At 39.4% G+C, this 26,680-nt stretch overlaps 1 protein-coding gene across 2 annotated transcripts in view; it reads right to left on the bottom strand.

Moving 5' to 3' along the window:
• Positions 1–26,680, bottom strand: part of ZFPM2 (zinc finger protein, FOG family member 2) — a 446,961-nt gene that overhangs the window by 155,566 nt on the left and 264,715 nt on the right. The window lies entirely within an intron of this gene.

Genomic DNA, 26,680 nt, shown 5'->3' with positions numbered 1-26,680 from the left:
TACTTTAACAGGATTCAAGAAATAAAATAGACAATTATATGGGGCCTGGACAAGAACATCAGAATGGCCATACTGGGTCAGAACAACTGTCCATCTAGCCCAGCATCCTCTCTTCTGACAGTGCCCGCTGCCAAATGCTTCAGAAGGAATGAACAGAGCAGGAAATTTATTGAATGATCCATCCCCTTGATGTACAGTCTCAGCTTCTGGCAGTCAAATGTTTAGGGACGCCCAGAGAAGGGGTTCCATCCCCGACCATCTTGGCTATAAGCTGTTGATGGACCTATCCTCCCTGAACTTACCTAATTCTTTTTTAAACCCAGTTATACTTTTGGTCTTCACAACATCCCCTGGCAACAAGTTGACTGTGTGTTGTGTGAAGAAGTACTTCCTTCTGTTTTAAATCTGCTACCTGTTAATTTCTTTGGGTGGTTCTTGTGTTACATGAAGAGGTAAACAACACTTCCTTATTTACTTTCTCCACATCATTCATGATTTCATAGAACTCTATTATATTCTGCCTCAATCATCTCTTTTCTAAACTGAACAGTCCCAATCTTTTTAAGCTTTCCTCATATGGAAACTGGCCCATACCCCTAATCATTTTTGCTGTCCTTTTCTGTACTTTTTTGAGATGGGGTGACCAGATCTGCATGCAGTATTCAAGGTGTGGGCTTACCATGGCTTTATATAATAGCATTATGATATTTTATGTCTTATTAGCTATTCCTTTCCTAATAATTCCTAACATTCTGTTAGCTTTTTTGACTGCCGTGGCACATTGAACAGATGTTTTCAGAGAACAATCCACGATGACTCCAAGAACTCTTTCTTGATTGGTAACAACTAATTTAGACCCCATCATTTTGTATGTATAGCTGAAATTATGTTTTCCAGTGTGCCTTATTTTGCATTTATCAACACTGAATTTCATCTGCCATTTTGTTGCCCAGTCACCTGGTTCTGTGAGATCCCTTTGAATCATTTTGCATCAACTTTGTACTTAACTATCTGGAGTAATTTTGTGTCATCTGCTAACTCTGTCATCTCACTGTTTACCCCTTTTTCCAGATAATATATGAATATGTTGAACAGCACTGGTCCTGGTACAGATCCTTGGGGAATCTTGCTATTTGCCTCTCTACACTGTGAAAATAGACCATCTATTCCTACCCTTTGTTTTCTATCTTTTAACCAGTTACTGTTCCATGAGAGGACTTTCCCTCTTATGCCATGACTGCTTGCTTTGCTTAAGAGCCTTTGGCAAGAGACCTTGTATCTCAGGATTAAATGGGATTAGTGGTAAAGGACGATGTTTCTTGCTTATACTGGTCTGGATGAGCCTCTTCACTTATGTGGGAACAAAATCCTGTGGAAATGGTGCATAGAATTTGGAAAGTAGACCTGGGGTTCTATGGCATACTTCTTTCAAGCTAACATATGACCCTTTGTGCCAAATTAATGCTGGTCCTTGGTCTGCTGAGTATGTCCCTTTAGGGCAGCTGCTCCCCAGGTCCAACCCCTCCTTACATGCCTTTTAACGTGTATAACACCTCTCTGTGGGTATGTGTACACTTGGGGCTGGGGCAAGATTCCCAACTCAAAAGAACATATTTGTGCTAGCTCTTGCTGAGCTAGTGCAATAAAAAGAGAGTGTAGCTGAGGCAGTGCAAGCTAAGCTTGTCTCAAATATGTGCCTGTCAGAGACCGGGCATGAACTCTGGGCAGGTAGCCTATCCTACCACTTGCCCTGTCTATGCTCTATTTTTATCACAGTAGCTCAATGAAAGCTAGATGAGTATGTTTCCTTGAGCTGGGAATCACATCCCCAGCTTCAAGTACAAACATACTCCACTATGCTTCTAAATCCATGCACAGTTGCTACGTAAAAGTGGCCTGATTTTCAAAGATGCTGAGCACCCACAAATACCACTAAATTTTTGCCCTGTTCTTAAAAGTGGGGTTAGTTTTCATTAGTAAAATGAAAACCCACTATGAGTAAAATGAACAAGGTGGGGATGAGTTTGCTGATGTTTTCATGCAGACCTATGCTACTGTAGACTGACCTAAAATAATCAACCATCCTTTTCATGCTTGCTTCAGACTAGTACCTCTAAGAACAATATTCTACTACCAAGGGCTATTTCTCCCGAATGGCACCAAGTCACCTTCAACAGAAATGAAATCAGGCTCTTGGGCCAAAATTTTCAAACCTGGCTGCCTACAATAAGGCTTCCAAATCGACATTTAGGTACCTAAATAAAAGGAGGCTGATATTCAAAGGTTCTGAATCCCACTGAAGTCAATGGGAAATGCAGATGGCAATTGAAAGTCCCTTTCCAAGACACGTCATATAGCTGCCTGAAGAATAGTGGCTAATAAACCAAGCAGTTTCAGAATTATGAAGAACCAGAGGATTTTAGGATAGTGAAGGCTTGTGAAAATTGCTGAGTGCAGAATCATAGATGGCCAGGTTATCACTGTAGAAGTTAGTAAAATTTTATCGCAGAATTTCCCTTGTTATTGCAACAAAAATTGGTCTTAAAATGTTGTAGAATTCCAGCCACTCTATCTGTTTCAAACTATTACTATATATCACTTGGAACTAATTGGCAGCAGCTGCTCTAGACAGCCTTGAACCTGCCATACAGGCTGAATAGTTTTTTCTGCTCTCAAGAGATCTGTCCCTCCAGGTAAGGTTTGAGGCCATTTTTAGTACAGTGCATTGATCTTCCATTGCAGCTTCCTGGCTTGTGTATATATTGAGGCCTTAATAGGCTCAGTACCCTAACTACTCTGGACACCACTATTCAAGTTAATTTAGATTTTAAATATCTGCAGATTTAATACAAAGTAAACCAATAATACATTTAAGGTAGAGTGGCCACTCATGCATTCCCAGAATACTGGATATTTTGGTACTTCCAGGAATGGCGTGGGCCCACCCTGCCGGCGTGACCCTACCCTCACCTGTGTGACCTCAAACGCATGAAACACACTGGTGGGAGTGAAGGAACATGCTCTTCAGAATGGCTTCGTCTGTCCAATACTGGACAAAACCATGTCTGGTGTTGTCTCAGTACCAGATGGGAGACAAACCAAACAGAAAGAGGACTGTCTGGTTTTAAATCAGATGAATGGCCTGCCTAATTTAAGGACAGATTTTCAAAAGTTCTCAGCTCCCATTTCTGCAATCAAAGGAAGTGATCAGATAGCATCCAGCAGTTATCATTGTTCTCAATAGGAACAGTTACATGATAAACATTTCTGAAAATCTGGCCACGTTATTTAGGTACCTATATGGGAGTTGAGCTCTTTTTAAAATTTGTCAGCTGAATACTTAAAACATGATCCTTAAAATAAGATGTAGTGTTCAAAGAGAGGATGTTAACAGAATGGCAATATGCAGAATTATTTGCTAGTACTTATATCTCATGCTGCATGCAACATATGGGATACTGGGCTATGCTCACTGAAAGTTCAAGTAAAACATGCTAACATTCACACAATATAAGTTTTCACACAACACTCAGATTAACAGCTACATATTGTCAGTAGAATGAGTGTTCAAAGAGCATACAGATTTCCGGACAAAGAGTGACATCGATTTTATGTTTTTTTTCTCTTCAGTAGTATTATAAAAATGCATCTTCTGTTTTTAATCAACATGCCTTATCCAGCAATCAAGGCAGGTATATAATAAGCTGAGCTACTCTGTAAATCTAAACATTTCCCACAAATGGAAAAGATACAGCCTGAGCTCTCTGATAGTTACTACAGCAACTATCTAAAATGAAAATCTGGTTAACCCTTTCCCTGCTGTAACCACTCATGTACCAATGTTAGCTGACTTCCATGCACTTATCTTTCCTTTTTTTCCCCCCTCAAGAAATTCATAATTGTATTGTTTCACAGTAGTTATGCTCCAGTTATCCTATCTAAGGCAGAGAGAACTGTTTTGGGTAGTAGTTTCATATGTACAGTTGAGTTTGGTTACTGTCTCATTACTGGGATTATTGTGTGGGAAACAACCCATAAAATAGAGGACACAAGATTCCTAGCTTACTTCACAATGCCTACAATTTTGATTAAAACCTTGACAACAAGAAGGGGGTGCTTTCCAACAACCAACATTACTATATTTCTCTTTCAGTTATCAAATGATTTGACCATAAATACTATATATTTCTCAGATGTATTCTTTCTCTGTAGTGCATTACACAAAAGCAATTTTTAAAATATTGTCTTAAAACTGGGTACTGCTTAAGATGTACTGTACAGTTCATTGCACAAGGTTTTAGCCAAAAATGTTTAAAAAAAAACCAACCCACTGCCTGTTGAAAATTCATGGGTAAGGGTTTGACATGACGTCACAAATGCAAAGAAATTCAGAGACAAGGGCAAAGGTGCTCTTCGTCAAAGTGTCCTCAGGGTTACAGCCAATTTTACTATCTAATCTATGTAACTAAATATTTAAGGCATTTCTACCATAGCATCTAGGAGACAGTCTTTAAGTGAGATTGTTTTAACTCTATTTTAAAGGCCAAATCCTGTCCTCTTTAGTCTCTCGTTGAGACAACAGGAAGCCTATGGAAGCTCTCCTAAGTAAAGGCTGATTAAGGAAAATTGGACCTGGCCCATACACATAATTTCTAATTGAACCTGCTAACTCTTGCCTACTGTGTATCAGTATTTTCAAGAGGCACTCAGCACCATTCAGGATCAGTCCCTTCTTGGCTTTCTTAAGTGCAGGCATCTAACTTAAATCAGAGCTGCATAATTTTCAGTTAATTGATCCTGGGTGAAGTTAAAAGGCCTCTACCTGGACATGGTTTACATCAACACGTGCAATAATCAAATTTAATAAGTTACCGTTATTTTGCTTTACAGAAGCAAAATTCACTTTTGACTTTAAATCCCATGTTTATCCGTCTTCAATGCCAGCTATGCTTACATAAGAACTTGATCACCGAGACCGAACATTTTCAAATGATTGAAAGCACAAGTGTGTAAATTATCCTAAAATCTATCTGACATGGTGGTGCTGTTAAACTTCCAATTAATTCCATTAAACTCCTAATACATTATAATAAAGACACAATTTTAAAATTTAAAAGAATATGTAACAAAAATGAATGATAAAATTACAATTAGTAAATATTGTCAATATTACAAGGTAGTATGTAGTGGTATTTTTATTAAATACTAACATAGTTTTAAACAAAGCATGATCAAATGCTTATTTATACAAGCAAATGTGCCTAGAATTATTTTAAGTTCTTTGGAAGAAATTGGATTCTAACACACCATTGTCTTTGTTTCAGCTGTGAATGTTAGTGCATGTTGCTAAGAGTTAGATTTTTAAATGTTGATTATCAACTGAAGATATATCCTGACCTTTTTAGATAAGCAATATGATTTTTGTTTTTTAGAATGCCAATGTTTGGAAAAAGCCCTCAGATCCTGCTAGAATGTGATTGCACATTACCTTCATGGAAAGACAAACTAAAGCTGCCAGACAAAAAATACTCCTAGGCCCTGATCTAAAACCTATTAAGTCAATGTAAAGACTCCAATTGGCATCAATGGACTTTGAATCAGGCTCTCACTGTGAGGTGAACAATACATGTACATGGACTAGAACACTATACATAAGAAGGAAGATCAGAAGAAGACCTCATATTCTGTCAGAAGGCGTTCCAATTACATTTTATCCAACTTCTTCTTAAATACCTCCCACATTTCTGAAGCTGATTTGCCATACATATTGTGGAATTCTCATTCACTTATCACATTTCTTCAAAATCTGCCTTTTTATATAGTCAAATGTATTACTTCCTCTAGTGCAACATTCCATGTTTAAAAATAATGTGATCGCTAGATCACTTGTAGAGGCTTCACAAACATCAAACTTATTATCAGTCTTGGCTTATATCCCAGGAATAGGTCCAAAAATAGTCTAGAAGTGTATTGGATAGCCAACATACATAAGTAAGCAATTCTCTAGGAATGTCCAGCAATCCTAGTTATTTTTTCCACTGTGTTATTCCAAACAATTCAAATTTATTTTAAAAATCAACAATACCATCAAATCAACAAAGAATTTGTTATGCTGGACTTTTAAAAGTATCCTCTCTAGCTGTATTCCAGATTTGTTTTGTCTAGTGGTCTATTGAGTTGCAAACTCTGAACACCTCCCGCAAGGTAGATCAGGCTCCTAAGTACCTTGAAAAGTTATTTACCCCCTTGTTCTCACCTATCCAGCAAAAGGATATTTTGGTGTCCTACCTGCCCCAGTTAGTTAGAAAGCCTTGTTTCGTGGGAAGACAGGACACTCTTTATCCCTCTAAAGTCCCTTTAGAGAAATGGTGGGCAACCTGCGGCCTGCGGGCCAAATGCGACCCATCATGGTAATATGATTGCGGGCCACGAGACATTGTGCTGATATTGACCATCCGCAGGCAGGGTCCCCTGCAGCTCCCAGTGGCCGCAGTTCTCTGCTCCGGCCAATGTGAGCTGCGGGAAGCAGTGGCCAGCACGTCCCTGCGGCTCGCCACTTCCCGCAGCTCCCATTGGCTGGGAATGGCCAACCGCAGCCACTGGGAGCTGCGCGGGGTCATGCCTGTGGATGGTCTACGTCAGCAAAATGTCTCGCGGCCCACAATCAGATTACCCTGATGGGCTGCACGCGGCCTGTGGCCCGCAGGTTGCCCACCACTGCTTTAGAGGCTTGGGGGAGGCAGTGGTCCTACATGACAGTCCCCAGAAAAGTCTGCTCTTCTAGTGCAAAACTTGACTAGTTGGAGAGTCACAGAAAGGGTGAGCAGGCAAATGTAAGCTACTTCTAAAGGTCTCAAGGTCTGAGTGTAAGATTCAAAGTGATGGCTGAATGAAGGTTCTTGTAAATTCAGCTGCTATAGCATCTAGGCTTCCAAGCAAACCTCTGAGAACCAACAGTGCATGATTCATATAACACAGTGGTTCTCAAACTTTTGTACTAGTGACCCCTTTCAAATAGCAAGCCTCCGAGTATGAACCCCCCCTTATAAATTAAAAACACTTTTTTATATATTTAACATCGTTATAAAAGCTGGATGCAAAGTGGGGTTTGGCGTGGACGCTGACAGCTCATGATCCCCCATGTAATAACCTCACGATCCCCTGAGTGGTCCCAACCCCCAGTTTGAGAACCCCTGATATAACATGACCAAGTCCTTCCTCTTCTTCATCCTTAATCTAAGAAGTTGACCATATCCTTACAGACTAAAAAATAAATCTCTGAGAAGCTCTTACCTAGAGTGTCATAACCAAGTGCCAACATAATGCCAGATCTGGAGGCCATCACTATAAAAGTCACTTGGACCAGACTTACTTACTTATATAAGGTACGTAGCATCTCAGCTTCTCATATAGAATCACTTCACAATCTCTTATTAATGTATAATTAAGGGCATGAAACAATAACCATTAAGTGATCCACTGCTGAAAACCAATAGTGATTCATGAATACAAGACTATGAGCTCTGTAAGATTTAGTTTGCTTTGGGGCTGAAATAAAAATAATAATTATTTCAGTAAGTTTTCAACCATAAATTCACAAAAATAGTATAAGAAATGTGACTTCATTTTGTAACAACTAGTCCTTGTGCTTCAGGCGAATAATGATAATAAAGAAGAGAATGCTCAAAAAGCTTTTCAAACTCCTATGGCTAAAAGAGTTACTCACTAGCCTTTTAACAGTTTCCTTTAAATCTAGAATTGGCCTAAAGTGTGCAACATAAAATATTCAGTACTATTTCATGCAAATAGCAAGTTCAAGACTATATGCAGTGCTGTTGTAGCCGTGTTGGTCCCAGGACACTAGAGACACAAAATGGGTCAGATAATATTTTTTATTAGATCAACTTCTGTTGGTGAGAGTGACAAGCTTACATTTGTAAGCTTTAAAGCTTGTTTCTCTCACCAACAGTAGTTGCTCCAATAAAATATATTACCTCACTCACCTTGTCTCTCTCTAAGTTCAAGACTAACAATCAACAAAGGCAACTATCATATCTGTCCCAGGGATATCTGTTTTGTTATGCAGACTCATCTTATTTCCCTGATAGACAATGGGTCATATTTCATCCTCAGATACACAGAGGTAAACCCCACTGAAGTCAATAGGAGTTGCACCAGTTTATCATTATTATTAATAATAAATATTTGTACTACTGTAGCTCCTAGGAGTTCTAGTCATGGACCAGGACCCCATTGTGCTCAGTGCTGTACAAACACAGAACAAAAAGATGCCTGCCCCAGACAGTTTACAATCTAAGTATAAGGTAAGAGACAACAGATGGACCAGGGAGTACAAGTTAACAGTGAGACAATATTGGTCAGCATGATAGTGGTATCAGCACACCACTAGCCTAGCCACTGTCAAGTTTTTTTGTAGGCACCTCGGAACAAGTTAAAAGGGGGGATTTGAAGGAGGCTAATGAGATAGATTTGTGGATGTTTATAGGGAGCTCCTCTGAAGCACGAGGAACAGCATGGGACAAACCACGAAGATTGTTTTAAAATTTAACAAATGCGTGATGGAGGCTGGCATCATGGGCTGATTGGAGGCAGGAGTTGACCTTTCAGTATTGAATGAGAGCTGATAGACAAGGATTAGGCCATAAAGAGCCTTAAAGTGAGGACAAGTAACTTATGTTGATGCTGTACAGAAGGGGGAGTCAGTGGAGGGTTATAAAAGGAGGAATGATGTGGTCAGAGTGATGAAATAGGAAAATGAACATTGCAGCAGCATTCTGGGTGGATATGAGTAGGACAAGACTGCATTTGTCAAGGTCAGAGAGAAGGATATGCAGTGATTGAGATGTGTTAAGATGAGGGCCTGGACAAGAGTTTAAGCTGCATAGGATATGGCAGCCTGTATCTTAGAGATGTTACACATTAAGAAATTATGAGATGTATGTGAGGACCTAAAGAGAGGTCCAAGTTAAAAATGATACCTAAGTTATGGGCCTGAATGATAGACAGGATGGTGGTTTGTCAGAGGAACAAATTTGATCCGTTGTTTGCAAGTTATCCTTCGACAATGATCTTAATATTGACAGGAAATTGGTGATAATAGTTAATTTTATTTTGTATTTAGCAAGGGCCTTCACATGGATGAATGAGATGTTATAGGGATGGATCTTGAAATGCTCATGCAGGCTTTACCCAATTCAAATAGTCAGAAAGTTCAATGGGGGTTTTCCTGGAGTACGGTCCAAGGACTACAGGATATGGCCCACAGAAATAGTTATCTAAAGGCAGTGGGATCACCCTATTTCATGCAATAATATAAAACAATAACACATCTAATTAACTATGCCTCAGTGTCCTTTATGCAGGCCCTGGGAAAAAACGATTACTTACCTGTTCTGCAACTGTTCTTCAAAATGTGGGTGCAGACGTGTATTCCACTCAGGTGTGCACACGCCAAGCACTCCAAAGATGGAGAACTTTCCTTAGCAATACCTGCAAGGGCAGTGCTCATGCCCTCTAGCCCCTCCTCTAGTTATTTAAGTGCTGCACCACCCCAACCCACCACAGTTCCTTCACACTGAAAGTCAAGTATAGAGCGTTACTCTGTTGTTTCACATTCAAATAATCCATTAAGTACATAAGAACGGCCATACTGGGTCAGACCAAACATCCATCTAGCCCAGTATCTTGTCTTCCGATAGAGGACAATGCCAGGTGCCCCAGAGGGAATGAGCAGAACAGGCAATCATCAAGTGTTCCATGCCCTGTCGACCATTCCCGGCTTCTGGCAAAAGAGGCTAGGGACACCATCCCTTCCCATCCTGGCTAATAGCCATTGATGGACCTATCCTCCATGAATTTATCTAGTTCTTTTTTTAACCCTGTTATAGTCTTGGCCTTCACAACATCCTCTGGCAAAGAGTTCCACAGGTTGACTGTGTGTTGTATGAAGAAATATTTCTGAGAAGGAGTAAATAACACTTTCTTATTTACTTTCTCCATACCAGTCATGATTTTATAGATCAGGGATTGGCAACCTTCATCACCCAGTCCATCAGGGTAATCCGCTGGCAGACCATGAGACATTTTATTTATGTTGACCATCCGCAGACATGCCCCCCCCGCAGCTCCCAGTGGCCGTGGTTCACCATTCCCAGACAATGGGAGCTGCGGGAAGCGGCAGGCTGCAAGGATGTGCTAGCCACCACTTCCTGCAGTTCCCATTGGCTAGGAATGCTGAATTCAGGCCACTGGGAGCTGCAGGGGGCCATGGCTGTGGACGGTCAATGTAAACAAATTGTCTTGCGGCCCGCCAGCAGATTACCCTGATGGGCTGCGTGCCAAAGGTTGCCAACCACTGTTATAGATCTTAGTCTTAGTAATAATTCACTGCTAGTAACTTAACAACATTCTTTATTACATACATAGTTATCACATATACAGAGCCTCTTAACTTGGGTCAATCTGTCAGTCTAACCTAAAAACAGCTGCCTCCCACACCTTGAAGAGTCTATTCATTCTCTTAAAGCCACAGTAATACCACATCTTTTTTATTTAGAAAAAAATTATTCGTGTATGTGTGTGTGTATCAATTATCTTAACAGCTTCCTATAAGTCTTTTAACAGGTCTGGCTTTGATGCAATGACCATCTAACTTCTACATTTGATGTAATTTTGAAGTTATTCTTACTACTTAGAGGAATGATGTCATTTTCATTTTCTTGCTGCTCTTGTTGAAGTACTATATCATTTCTTTTTTCAGCTGAGTCTGGTCTTACAAGTAATAATGCAAATGTCTCCAATTTTGTCTATATACTTGATCATTATTAGTCATGATATCATAAGATTGAAATGCTACCTCTTTTGTTACAGAGGCTTTCTAAGCCCAATTTCTACCATTATAGATACATACGCTATCGATTTTAAATAAGTTAGTTTATGTGATTCTTTATGATAATAATTCTTTTGATACAAACTTGACTGATATTTCTACTTATTCCTTTCCTTATATACTTCTTTAAAAAACATAGGTAATCTATTTCTAAACTTTCTGTTAAATAACAACTGTGCTGATGATAAACCTTATTGTAATGGCAGTGTTTTATGATTTAATAATGGCAAATATAAATCAATATTTGTTTCTTCAGCTTTGTTAGTTATCTTTTTACTATTTTAACACCATTTTCGACTAGCCCATTAGATTTTGGGTAACAATTGATGTAATATGTTTGAAATCATATGCTATGGCAAACTTTTAAACTCTTGACTGTTTAACTGAGGTCCATTATCATTTATTACCATATTGGGAATGCCATGCCTTGCAAAAAGTGATTTAATTATATTAATGACTTGTTTGGCATGTGTTTTCAAATATACATATTTCAGGAAAATGCAAAAAATAATCAAGCATTATAACATATGCATGTCCTTTATATTCAAATAAATCTAAACCTACTTTAAGACCAAGGTCTTAAATTTTCTTGAATAAATCTCATAGGCTGTTTAGACTGAGTACTTCTATATTTTTGACACGTCACATTCTTTTATATAATCCTCTATGTTTTGGCGCATTTGTGGACAATACAGAAACTCTCTTGCTCCATGTTTATTCTAAGCCTAAATGTCCCTTATGTGTGCATTTCAACATCTCTGCTGTTAACTCTAAAGGAATTACCTATTACCTTTAAACAGAATCCCTTCAATTACTGATAATAATAAATGGAATGAATTGATTACATGGTTTTGATATATTTTTTATTTATATATTTTTTCAAAAGCAGTAACAACCCTTCATAAATTCTCATCCTGTCTAGTTGCTTGAACAATTTCTTTCCCTGCTCCTTCTGATATAGGAAACAATTTTTAAGCACATCTGTATGTATCAAAACATAATTTTCTTCAATTACACTGGTTACATCATAAGCGCTAGAAAGAGTATCAGCAACAATTAATGATTTGCCTGGCTGATATTCTAACTCTAAATCATACAAATACACTTGAAAAAATAATATTTGTAACCAAGGCGGTATGTCTGTCACATTCCTTTTGGAAATATTAACTAAAAGTTTATGATCTGTTTCTGCCAGTATTCTACCATATATAAATATGTGAACTTTTGTATGGGCAAAATCCAATGCCAAAGCCTCTTTTTCTATTTGTGCAAGTGATATTCCATTTTTTGACATAACTCTACATGAATAAGCAACTGGTTTCCATTGACCACCATACTTTTGTAATAGAACTGCTTCTAGACCTTGTTTGACTGCATGTGAAGACAATTTTGTAAGTCTGTTACTATCAAATAGTTTTCATACTAAGCTGTTTTTATTAGTTGCTTATGCTGCTTAAATTCTTGTTGATGTTGACAATCCAATTTCCACTGATTATTTTTACAATGCATAGCTCTTAATTTTATTATTTTTTTCCATACCCAAAAATTTCTGTAATAACTTCTTATCTTATGTGTAAGCAATATTATCAATGGCTTGTATTCATTGTGGATCAATCTGTAATCCTTGACTGGTCAGTGTTTCTCCTAGAAACATTAATTCCTGCACTCTAAATTTACATTCATACTTGTTAAATTTCAGTCCTGCTTCTTTTACTCTAGATAATGGTTTAGTTAATCTTATATCCTACTCTTCTAAAGTTCTTCCCCATATTATTGTATCATCTCTTTACACCAATGTGCCATCTATATGTTCAAATTTTTTTTGCATTGTTCTATGAAATGCCTCTGGAGCTGAACATAATCCAAAAATAATCTTTTAAAACAGTAACATCCAAAAGGTGTATTAAACATACAAACCAATTCACTTTCTTGTTCCAGTGGTATTTGCCAAAATCCATTTGAAGCATCTAAAGAAGAAGAGTATTTTGCTCCTGAGATGTGTCCAAATATTTCTTCACTGGCAGGTATTTTAAAATGTTTCCTTTTAACATACTTATTTAAGTCTTTTTGATCTAAAAATAATTGTAAGGATCCATCTTTCTTTTCTACTATTACTAATTAATTGACCCACTTAGTTGGCTCTGCCACTCTTTTAATTATATCTAAATTAACTAACTTTTCCCATTCCTTTTATACCGTATTTCTTAAAGCTAAGAGTATTTTTCTAGTTGCATGTATAATTGGTTTTTTTGTTTCATTTAACTCCATTTTATAAATTTTATCCCATTTAAAAAGCCAGCAAATAACTCTATAAATTGGTGTTCTATTTCCAGTGTTTCAGAATCCTGAATAGTCTGAATTCTGCCAATTAGATTTAGAGCTAAACATGTTTCTAAACCTAAAATAGAAATCACTTAACTACTATAAATCTTAGATTTTTTAAAATTATCTTTCACTATGACTTGTACTTCACAAAAACCATAACAGGATTTTTTTTTCACCGCTATAAGACTGTAAAATAATATGTATTTGTTCTCTTACTATAGGTTTTACTTTTAGACATTTTATAATTTCTTCTGAAATTACATTAAATTGTGCACCTGTATCTATTGCATATTGAATAAATGTTCTATTAGCAGATAGCGTAACTGTCCAATTCTCCTTGTAGTTCACAGAATACCCAGAAACAAATGTTCTTCGTTGGTGATGTCAGCTCTATATTCCTCATTTGGCAACTTCTCTGAGACTTTGGAATTTTGAACTAAATGTACATTTCTATGTTTTTCCAGACTTCTATGTTTACAAACTTTTGTGAAATGACCGCTCTTCAACTTAAGCGGGGGGTGGGGGCAGAGCCGGCTCCAGGCACCAGCTTCTCAAGCAGGTGCTTGGGGCGGCCGTTCCGGACAGGGGCGGCAGTTCCAGGTATTCGGCGGCAATTCGGCGGACGGTCCCTCACTCCGCCTGGGAGTGAAGGACCTCCCGCCAAATTGCCGCCTCCAGAATGCCATCGCGGCTTTTTTTAGATCGCGATCGCGGCTTTTTTTTTGTTTTTGGTTTTGGCTGCTAGGGGCGGCCAAAACCCTGGAGCCGGCCCTGGGTGGGGGTATTTGGCTGGCTCGCCGAATGAGGGGAATAGTGCTTTATGGCTGGGGGAGAGGAGGAGAATGAAGACTGCTAAAAAAGGGTCAGAATGGTTGCTGACTCATCCCCTAGGAATGCAGAGGCAGCTCAGGTTTCGGAAGCTGGCACCAGGAGCCAGCCAAGAATCTGAGTAGATGCCTCTAGCTACATGGAACCTGGGGGTAGGGTGGTTAGCAATGTAGCATGGAGATCCACTGCCTCCATTCTCATGGCAGAGCTATGGCACAAGTTTTAACAAATTCATGCAATTACAGGAGCAGGAAGGTGGGTCATCGAGTGGCCCGTTACAGAGCAGTGGGTGCTGCGGTACACGGGGTCATGGGCAATCTCACCTGACATTCTCAACAATCTTGGAATCACCTTCCAGCTGTTACCTTTGTCAGTGGGCTAAATGGTTATCCATATCCACACAGCAATCTTCACTCAAAGGTTGCTGGCAGGGTGGTTGTATTCCAATGGCCCCATGTAGCAGTCATGTGGACACATAACAGTTAACATTCTCAGGAATCAAATCGGCCTTGCACAGAACAGCATTCTTAAAAGCAATGTTGGTGCTTTTGGGATCAGTGAGTTAATGTCTGGGTTTACACCGGCAGGGGCAAGCAGGGATATTAAACTTGCCATGGTCAACAACTGATCAAGAAGGCTGGGGAGCATTTGTTATCTTCCAGAAAGGCTGTGAGCTTGGTTCTGCCCCATGGGATTTGGTTCTCATTCATTTGCAATCAGGGTCCACAACAGTAGCGGTACAGCTGGGTATGGGGCCACAGGCATTTCTGACAATTGGGCGTTGGCCTTCGGAAGCACATAATACGTGCCTGCAAACTCAGGTGGTGAGGTAATATTAATGTATTGTGATTCCATTCTAGAAGACCAGCCATGGAGGCGGTGGTGTGGATCTGTGGGCACAGGAGTGTTTTTCTTATGCACATAGGTGGACATCCTAGTGGCCTTCAGGGTTGGCAACCAGGATCCACTGATGGGGCGAGTCTGCATTGGCATGGAAGGAGAAGCATGTTATTGGACCAGCTGATGCCACTGCTGTGTGCCATAGGGGCCCGTCAGCAGTCACCAACATGATGTGGCACATATTGGAAAGCAGTATTTGGAAATGTGTAAAAGGGTTCCATTACTGCCCAGAAGAAGGGACTTGATGCAGATCCATGTTGTCAGATGTGCATTAATGCAGGGTCTGACTGGGAGCCATGGAGCGCCACCTGGGTGAACAAGGCACGACAGATTATAACAGACCAAATCTCTTAGGGTCATAAAAGGCTCAGGAATTTGAAGCATCCGGGGCACCAAATTATTCAGGGAAGATGGACTTCCCCTGTAAAGCTTCGGAGCCCATTTGTTTTGGCTGATATAAAAGGTGGACAGTAAGAGACGTCTGGGAATCTGACTGGGTTGGGGAAGGGGAGGCAGCCAAGCAAATTGCTGGTGCCTCCTTGTGGTGGATGTCCTCCATAGGAAAGGTATACAGTGACCAGGTAATTGGCTTAGAAAAGGACTTAAAAAGAGGTGTTCATTAAAAGAATGGACAGGGGGCAGTTGGGGACTCCTATGATTGATACAGCAGGGAGCCAAACCCCCATTCTTATAGCCCACCTTAATCCTCCTAAGAGGGGGGCGTGGATGGTAAGGTCCTGGCAATAAATTTGCTGGAGGGACCTGGTAAAAAAGATGGAAAAAGATGGGGAGCTGGATAATTACAGAATAAACATGGGGTTACCTGCATGGTACACTTTTATCTGCCGGGTAGTCCCAGACTAATAATAAAGTTGCGGCCTGATTAAACCCATGTCAAATGTTTCCTGTCGTTCTTTCGGTATAGCCAAACAATAATTCTGTTTCTTGCAGATATGACAGGTTGGACCATATGCTGGACTTTGTCTAGGTCAGTGCCTCCTTACACACTAGAACATTCTTTCATATTCTCTCATGTTTTAACTTTAATACTTTCACTCTGTTTTCCTCCATAGACTTGTGTTGTTTTTTGTTTTGTTTTTTTTACTTTCTTATTAAGTCAATATTCACACCAGTTTGTTTTCTTTCTAAAATGTGCAATTATCCTTGATTAAATCCAGCAGTTTGGTAAATTCTCACTTCTTTTTCCAGATTTAGGTCGGGCTCTTCTAACAGTCTTTTTCTTACACTGCTATCTTTTATTTGCATTACAATTTGATATTTTATCATTGAGTCAGATAGATTCTGGAAGTTACATGTCTGACTTAATCTTTAGATCAGTTAAAATTATTCAAAAGTCTTTTTGTCCATTTGATTTCTTGAGTGAAACTGAAATCTTTCAAATGTTTCATTTCTTTTTGGTAAGCAGAATTCCTCAAAATTTTAAGACAAACTCATATTCTGCTCATTCTCTAATACTAAGCTTGCATGAATTATACAGTGAAATTGCTTCATTACATGCAACATTCAAAAAGATGTGAAATTTTTGTTCATCTTCCTTATAAATAGATCCTGGTGCCCTCAAAAATAAATCAAATGCTTTTCTGCAGCATTTCTTCACATTTTTAGAAATGTGAGAACTCATAATTGATCCATCTTATTTCATTCAAACTTGTTTGTCAATTCTGACGAATTTTTACCTCAAGGTTTTTTGTTTTGCTTTATTAACATCTTTTAGTTCTTTTTATCACTTCCTTCACTCCTGGTACCATCTGTTGTTTTATATTTAAGTAATCCACTAGTCTTAATAATAATTCATTGCTAGTAACTTAACAGTCTTTATTAGATAGATAGTAAACATATATACAGAGCATCTTAACTCAGGTCAATCTGTCAGTCTAACTTAAAAACAGCTGCCTCCTCCCACTGTCAGCTCCCACACCCTGAAGACTCTATTCATTCTCTTAAAGCCACAGTAAAACCATAGTTATCCTGTTCCTATCAATAAAATCAAGTGCTTCTATTCTCATCCTGTCCCTAACTCTCTCATTGTAATAGTAGCTAATGAAAGATCATGGCAAGGAAGATGTAAATCCACAGTGAAGGACAAACAGTCTAAGAGGCTGGATCCCATGGGGATGAAAATTTATTCAACCTTGTCCTTGCAAATGTGTCCTGCAAATCAACAGGCACTGATACTGAAATATAATTTTGTGAATTGGAAGTCTATAGCCAAATTCACAGACAAGTTACCTAAATCCTCCAGGGAAGTGTTCAGAGCACCTACTGCAGAAGGTCACCAACAAGCCAAGATGCCTTTTCAATCAGCATTGGACATCGCAGATGCATTTTCCAGAGTTATGGCTTCAGTGGTCACAATGAGAAGGGCCTCATGGTTGCAGAACTCTGGCATAACTCTGGTGGTTCAGCAAGGTAAGAGCATAGAAAAACTACTTTTTGATGGTTAATATTTGATCTCTGACAAAAATGGATAACTCTGTGTTCGTTAGGGGTTTGTACCCCAGCCACAAAAAGGCATCATTTTGTGGGTCAGCAACAGAGGCAATAATACCACCCCAGTGGTATTTCCTGCAGACACCTTACGGTCAAGGCAGCAGACTACTCCAGGAAGGGGCATAAATCATACATGAGGAGGCCTTCAGAGTCCAACTTTATCTAGCCAGCAATCCTTGCCCAACTTCAACCAAGCAACCATTTTGACTGTCAGATTGAGAGAAGCATTGCTGCTGAGAACTTCCGACTGTTCACACACAGGCTCTCTCAATTCCACAGTGCTTAGGAAGCTATAACCTCAGACAAATGGGTCCTCAGCAATGTTATGCCATCCAATTCTTATCTGTTTTCCATACATCATCCACTTCAGGGACCCCCCTCACAAGTCACTGTTCCTACAGCAAATACAGACTCTGCGAGCTTTAGGGGCTACAGAGGAATTCCCCAACGGAGAAAGATTCTACTCACAATTCTTACTGATTCCCAATTCCAAGGGAGAAGTGAAACCTATTCTCAATCTCTGATGTCTCAACAGGCACAGCATGCACATGAGATTCCACATGGTTACCCTTGGTCACATGTAGTTATGTAGTCTGGCATGCAAGGCTGATTCTTCATCCTCTTCAGGCTTGGCTCAGGTTGGTATATTGACCGAATTGTCAGTTGCTGGATGGCCTACTGTGGGTGCCACTGCCTGTCCTCAGTACCTTGAGTGGTGAATGGATTGAATCAATGTCTACAAAGGTGTTCCCTCCACCCCTTCTCCACTGACCATAACAAAAGTGACTGATGCCTCCAAAAGAGGTTCAAGAGGATATTTGGTGACTAGTTCAGGGACTGTGGACAGATCAGGAAGCTTCTCTTCACATCAACTTCTGCAGCATCAAGTAATTTACAATGTGTGCCAGTCCTTTTGGTCACATATCAAAGGCACAGCAGTTCACACACTCACTGGCAACACTACCACAGTGTATTATGTGAACAAACAGGATGAAGCCCGCTTCAACCAGCTTTGCCAGGAGGCAGTAAAGTTTTGATAATTCTACATTAGGGAGAATATCATTCCCTTGGCTGCACCCCCTTTCAGGGATGTGGAATTGCTTAGCTGATCACCTCAGGAGGGTTTTCTCTGAGAAGCACGAATGGTCACTGAAGGACAGAGAATGGGGCATCTTGACTATCAACCAGTTTGCAACAAAATACAATAAAAAGTACCATCGGTTTTGCTCCCAAGAGAGCCTCAGTCCAGGTTCCTTGACAGATGCCTTCCACCTGAGGAATGTAATAACGCTTGTTAGTACAATTTGCTGTAGAAAGCAAGGAAGCTGGGGTACCTTAACAGGTTCTAACAATTGTGCATTTCAAGGCAGAGATACTCTCCCTGGGGCTAAGGACTGAAGAAGTTTAGTTTCCTGCACACTCAGGCTGGATACTCAATTCATTCATTCATCTCTGGAGTTCCTGATGGGATTTAAAATCCTCAGTCACTGGAAACAAAGAATTCAGTATTACAGAGTCATCTGGTGCTGAAGAAGATGAGGGTTGTGGAGTCACTGGAATCTCCTGCAGTAGCCTGGGTCCCTGTACAAGCAGTTTAGGATGATCCTGCTCAGAGGAAGCAGCCTCCATCTAAGTCTGCCACATAGGTGGCTGAAGAAGGGATACCACAGGTTGGCTGGGCAATCTTGCTCAGGAGTGGGCTGAGGATTGGGACTTTACAGATCAGGAACATACAACAGATTCCTACGAGACCACTGAGGATAGGGATATGGCATTGGTGGCCAGTAAGCACTGGGCCAAGAGCCTCTGTTTCTATTGTGGGAATGCTGTCAGTCTCAGTACCAATTGTGATCCATAGAAGGTCTCGATAATCTTTGAGAATGGTGTCTCGAAGATGAGGGAGTGGGGGACGATGTCCCTGACCTTGATCTTGATGAATTTTGCAAGACATCTGAAGGCAACAGAGGAACCACCCCACTTGGACCAATGAAAGATCTAGCCTCATACGAAGCCCAATATGCCAGTTGCATCAGTACCAAAGCAGACAGAGAAGTCAACACCTTGAGGACTGGCAGGGGCATCATGCTCCTACTTGGTACCAAAACAGAAGATGGCACCAAAGCCAGGGTTGGTACTGATCCCGTAGATGTGGTCTGCATCACAGTCATTATCGGTATTGAAGACGGTAACTGTGCTGACAGGCCCCTGGGTACCGAAAAGGAGGCTGACCTCGACTGCCCACTCTGAGTGGTGCTGAAGATACCGGTGATTGAGACAAGTATGCAATCAATCCAAGCATTCCCAAGGACCACACAGAAAAAGTCCTAGCAGCTGAGTGGTCCTGAATAACTGGGGATTATGGAACAAAGAGGCAAAGCAAGTCTGATGCTGCCAGGTATGCCAATGGCGTGGAAAGAGTCTGTGCTGATGTTGTCAGTACTAGACACAATTGGTGTCCCATGGATAGTACCAGAGTTGACGGTACACTGTCCAACTGATGCTGCCTTGGTACTGGAGACCAGGTAGATGGCACAGCTTCATCCTGTGCCCCGGAAGAATCTTAGTGCTGGTCTGCAATCCTTCTGGAAAAAAGGATGAATCTCCCTGATCTCTGGAGTGGCTGTTGTCGGTTTTGTGGGACTTTCTCCTCAGAGGATCCAAAGAAGGAGAACAATCTCTATTCCTCCTGGGGAAGGCATCAGAGTCTGGCCAAGGAACATCGGCTCATTCTGGCACTGAAGCTGTCTGAAGGACTGGACAATCAGCAGATGTCCTCAATGATGAAGTGGACCTCATACCCTGCTCCATAAGGTTCTGTTTGAGGCACAAGTACCTCACCACCTGCATTCTCTTCTTCAATGATTTGCAGATGGAGCACCTTTCTTTGATGTGCCCTTCTTCCAAACACAACAAGCACTGTGTGTAGGGATCACTATTGGGAACAGTTGCACATAAGACAGACAATTTTTAAATCCTGGAGAGGGTATCCCATCAGGATAACTATCCCCAATTAACTATTAGAAACCAAAACTAAAGTACTACTTAACTAACTATATTAAACAAAATCAAGGAAGACTCAGATAAAAAAGTAGTGAGGTAAATACTATACAGAAAGCTCCAACTCTAGCTGCGGTATTGAGGGGTGGTCGGGGAGTGATGGCCTTAAATAGCCAGGGGAAGGGCTAAGGGCCACAAGGCATGAGCGTCGTCCCTACGGGTACTACCAAGCCGCGCTCTCCAGCTTCAGTGCACTGGGTGCACACACACCTGGGTGGAATACACATCTGCATTCGAAGAAGAACCCATCATTTATACATGTGAAGTGAGGATGCAGTAATGTACGAAACAAAATTCAGTACAATGCTGTCTGCAAAAATAATAATAATTTAAATTGATACCAGCCTAGCTCAACCTCTTAAATGGAGAAACACACAATGGGCATAAGTCTACTCCCACTGAAGACATGAAAAGGCTGTTGCTCAGGTTTAAAATCCCCATTTTTTCTGCACAATGAAATAATTGAGTGAGGTCTGTGGCAAGGTGAGAAGAATGAGGGAAAAAACACATATCAACCTGTGATACCCATGAGGAACAGTGGAAGTTATTACAACAAAATCAAGACAATTTTGACACTGACCCTTAACTTGTGATGGGATGTTAATACATGTGTAAATGATCCCAATACCAGAAACACACAGCTTATCCTGGGAGCCAGCTCTACAGAGTCATGGTAATGTAAGTGCATCCTTAAATATCCATTGCTATCATGCTATATGGGTGTCACTATGCATATTGGATGGGTAATAGTGTTTGCTATGGTCCAGGGAGGTGTGGAAGCTGAGTTACCACACTGTATTTCCCGTGCATTTGCCTCAGTTAGGTATAGTCACATGACTGTTAGATATCATACCTACTGCTCTGTGCAATAAAGCATTTACCAGATGGATCTGAGGACATCTTGCTTTTCAACTTGCTCTATTTTTCTGCAGAGTTTTACTGTGTAGTTTGACTTCTTATACCAGTATTTCCATAAAAAGGGCATCCTACATCCCTATACAGTCTACCAGATATAGATCCGTTTTTAGTGGTCTTAGCTACTGGGGGAAGTTGGAAAGACCCTCCACTGCCCTTGTACATCCCAACCAAAGGTCAGTCACAGTTGCACTCCCTTTGCTCAGGGGAGAGCAGAGCCTGCTCCATGGGAGAACACTTTACCCCAAAGGGGGTGAGAAGGAACTTGCAAAGCAAGCTCCACAGTCCAGAATGTATCCATTTTTTAAAAACAGCTATGATTTTTTATTGTTGTTGAAAACTTGATGGCTCAGTTCTGAATTGTTCTCTGAGAGTATCTGCAATTTGGGCTCTGATGATTACTTAGAATTTGTCACATAAAAGTCACACGGTTTCACTTCACTTCCCTAATAATTGGATCATGCACAAGAGAATTAAAAATTCACTTTCCATAGACATCTGTACTAATAAAACTCAATCAAACAAATGCTCACTGAAAATGAAACAGAAGGGGCACAAACATGGCTATAGCAGATTCAACTTTAAGTGAATATTTGCAGAATTTATCCAGCTCTAAAAAGAGTATATATATACACACACACTCTTGATGCAAGACAGAAAGGTATATACTGCATAATAAGAACAATCATAAAGAGAGTAAGTTAGCTCTCTCCCACTCACCCCTTTCCCCCCTAAAATTAAAACTACTATGTATAAGTGAAAAGCTGTAGAATTACTCCTTGAATCATTGGTTCACTTAGTAAAACCATCAGAGTTTTTAACAGTCAAAGTGAAACATTTGGGAAAATTTAATAAAACCGCAGTGAAGACAATCTACCTTTTAACCAGAAAAGAACTTCTCTGTAGTTCATCAGTTGGGTAGGGCATAATAGTCAACAATTATTTTAATATGTTTTTCAGATTCATAAGCCCTATTATTTATGAATACTTTCTCTCCTGTTTTCATCTCATCTTTTGTTATATTCCCTTAAACTTCTATATTTCATTCAGTGTTTTGCTGTTAGACATCTCTTCTACTGTTTCTCCTATGTGCAAAATAAATTCTGAATTACCTCTCTCATTGTGAACAGCACTACTAAACACAGAAATCATTCACAAAACACTAGCTAATCACTGATACGCTGAAAGCTTACATTTTATAACAATGAAAATACAAATTTATATTTAGGAAGCATCTACCTTCAAACTACATACTAAAAATCAACAGGAATATACTATCTTAAATACTTGAGCAAAACTCAGTAAAAGATACAGTAGGCAAACATTGTAGTCAGCTCAGCAGTGATTACCAACTCATGCTCCAAATTCACTATAAAATGAAAATCAATATTTCCACAAGTTCCTGCAACATAAAAGATAACCTTCATTGATTTTTCTAGACTTAGGCCTCTCTGATAAAATCTAATATAAATTTTCAACCACAAGGATTTGGATCAGAGCAGGGGTGATAAGTCCTGCACATCTCTTAAGAGGTGGAGAATTTTTTTTAAAGTGCACGTTCATACTATTTATAATTTGCCCTGTGCAAGTGAAAGCCTTTTCCACCAGTGCTATCAGGAATCTCTTCTAATTTTTATTACTGTGAGGCTAAAGCCTGTTCCAGATAATTTGGAAATTTCAGGGGAATTGTGATAGGGCTGATGGTGCAGCCCTGGCTGACTTGAGAAAAGAGCTAACCCGTAATAGCCTCCATGGCCGTGCTGATTAAATGTTGCCATAGATGAAAGGCCTGCCATCGCCGCAATAAATTAACCAATCACACAAATCCCAAGTCAGTGCTAATCCTTCCTTGATACTCTGATCCTCTGATCAGCTCAAGGAGGTAAAGAAACTGGCTTGTGACGCTTGGTGCTCTAACCCCTGGATTTCATGTACACAACAAGCTAATGATATCTTGCTGACCAGTTCAATGGGATGAACTTCTCTCAGAACCCTTAGGGAACACTGTAGCCTTCTTTAAAAAAAAACAACTGACAAGCACATGGCAGGTTTTGTGTTTTACTATGAAATGACAGGAAAACTAACCAGCATTTGTTAACCACAATGATCATCAGATTGAGGCCAGGGTATAAAAACAATTTGAATCTTACAGGTGCAGGTGATGGGTTAGGCAAGAATTGAGACATTAAAGAAAGGCTAATTATTCAGGTAATGGTGATTAAACTATGCACATTATCTTGGGGGAGGTGAGCACCTTTTTATAGTAGAGTAAGTTTATTATATTCTTAAGGTTTGGAGAAAATATATGCATATAAAGAGAGAGTGAGTCTCGGTCTCTTACACACACACACACACACACACACACACACACACATACATATACACTCTATTGTACTGCCATAGTGTGATTATAATCAGATTTAGACATAGACTCATTTAATCAATTAACAGAAGGTCTGAACACATGCAGCGTTTTCTCATTAATTATGTGAATGCTGCCTTTCCAATACACTTAGTGAAATTGAGTCTGTGCAATCTGCATTAGTGTACTCCATAATTGGGGAAACTCTTTTTTGTGCAGTAATTGGTTGCTAAAAGTAAGAAAGCTCTGGGGTTTGCCTCTAGGGTTTCCATACACAAAGAGTTTTGAAAGTACTTCATTATCTCTTTTGGTCAGTTCTGTGAAATTAAAACTATTTCCCCCTCTTCTTTACAGAAATAGTTTGAATCTAGAGTTACCTGAAAACATAGCTAGCATATAAATATATGCAAGAAAGTTGCTTAGGTTCCTGCTTGCTTTAATCATGGGAATAGTGCCATTGAAGTCAATGGTACTACCTGTGTGAGTAAACTGGAACTGGCCATAAGTGGGGGCAGTGAAGTTAAGTGGCTTGAGTAACTTCCTCAAGAGTGAATGTATTATTTTTTCTAAGTTACCCACTAAATCTGAAACATATTAAAATAAATTGATAAAGAAAAGTTTATAGGTTTGGGGACATTATTCCAGTTGGGAAGCTACTCAATTAGACTGCCAGAATGCAGTTTATAAGAGCAGTAGCTTATAGTGAATTAAATAATGTAGTCTGTTTATTCATTTGATTTATTGAATTTTTAACCCATCTTGCCATTCCTCATCCTTTCGTTACATGGTGATCCTGGGTGTGTGCATTGCTACTGTTTCATCTCTCCATGTGACCTTCCCACAGAAGCTATTCCCATTACTGGACTCACCAATAGTTAGCTCAGGAACAAGTCTCATGGGAATTAATTAGTAAGAACACTATAAGAACACAATTCACTCCCTGCAAGGCATTATGGGTGAATATTTCTGAGTAACATAGCTATCTTTGGCAAAAACTGTTTTCCAAGAACGGCAGATGTTAGAGCAGTCCATAAAGGTGCTTAAAGTAGATTTTATTCAATAGAGCCACAGGGGTTGGAAGAAAGTAATTGGGCCTCTTCTGTCAAATTTAATCCTTTTGATTTTACCTCTGATGTCTCATATCTGCTAATGTGTATTTACTCTAATGCTGCACTTATCCAAGTTAACTATACTGCATACTTACTATTTTAAGTTTGACTGAAGATCATTCTTTATGATAAATCATTAAAATAATATCATTTTAAAAATAATACCATATGGTAGTGTTTTTTAAATACACAGAGACATTCAGACTTTACAACCTATGGTAAAGTTTAAACTAAGGTATAGAATAATTTAGACTTTTGATGAAGAATTAAATAAAATAGATTACTCAAGTCATTATCTACAATTTAAATCTACCAACCTTCTTTTACTAAAAGAAAGAAAGAAAGAAAGAAAGAAAGAAAGAAAGAAAGAAAGAAAGAAAGAAAGAGAAAGAATATTTATACGGACTGGACCCTAAATGCTCTTAAACTTATCACCTTTGTTTTATAATCTGAAGGGATTTATTGATAAAAGATTGCTTCTCTTAAAGAAATGATCCATCTTCTTTTTGTTGAGGGTGGTCTCTCAAGACTTCCAAGGCCAAACTAATCCCTGGCGTAAACTGACAACAGCAATACCAGAGATAAATGTGGTCCTCTCTGTTTTAATAACATTAGTTTGCCTATCAAAACGCAAACCATGATAGTTCGTATGAGCCATGATAGGCATTTTGACATCAAGGTCTCCATTTGGGAATGCACAAGTGGTATTGAACAATACACATGTGCACTAGTGATTGCCCATAAAAAACTCTGTGCCACAGATGGAGATCATGTTTTGAAAATTTGACTCACCATTGCTCACATGAACTCCATCTCCTGCTTTGTTGCAAATAGCACAGATAGACTAGATTACGATTTCATTAGAGATGGCTAAAATAGCATTCAGAAGAGATGTTTATAGTGCTATGATCATCTTTTCTCACTGCACCATAAAACTTATAGTAGGGCATGCACAGGATCCACTGCAATCAAATCACTAAAAAAGGCAGTAGGAAAGAGAGCCTGTTCAATTTTATTGGGAAAGGAGAAGGTTGCCGGGGTCCAGGGATTGATTCTTTTACATTTCTGCTGAAAAACTTCAGTTACTTTAAAAAAAAAAAACTAAAACAACCTCTCCTTATCTCACCATGTCTCAAATAAACTCCATTGGATTATGTTCTCACTGTTATTATGTAAAGACAAAAATTAAAAGCTATATATATATATATATATATAGTCTTAACGCTCATACAGGATGGGCCCAATCCTACACTCCTCGTTCAGGTAAAATGTTCAGTGGCTATTTTGCCTGAATGAGTGTAGAAGAGAGGATGATATTGGTTGCTAGAAAAGCCATCTTCATTTATATTACAGTACATACTATCCATGGTTTGATAACTGTTTACTTCATGATACATAAGTGATTAAATTGTCATTTCAAATGTGTTCATGTGCTAAATACATTTTCATTGCTTGTACATGCCAAAGGGGAAGGTGGAGTTCAGGTAAAGTGTCAGAGCTGTTTTAGGTGCAATATCAGATTGGTATTTTAAGGTCAGAAATTTTCTCAGAGTGACTTTTCTCAGGAAGTGGGTTAATTAAGTAATTGTGTTAGATACCCAAATATGACAACAACCATCAACAGAGAGTTACTATACTGAAATTAAATAACAGGGATGGGAGCTACAAAATACAGTATATGAGCTGGGCTAATTTAAAAGGAATAATTCACACATTTCTGTTTGTGGATTGCTACATTCTTCTTACTGAATGTTGTCAAAGACA

Source organism: Terrapene carolina, unplaced genomic scaffold, assembly GCF_002925995.2.
Source record: "Terrapene carolina triunguis isolate 2854851 unplaced genomic scaffold, T_m_triunguis-2.0 Scaffold58, whole genome shotgun sequence".
NCBI classification, from domain to species: Eukaryota; Metazoa; Chordata; order Testudines; family Emydidae; genus Terrapene; species Terrapene triunguis.
This window is presented reverse-complemented; position numbering and strand designations above follow the sequence as displayed.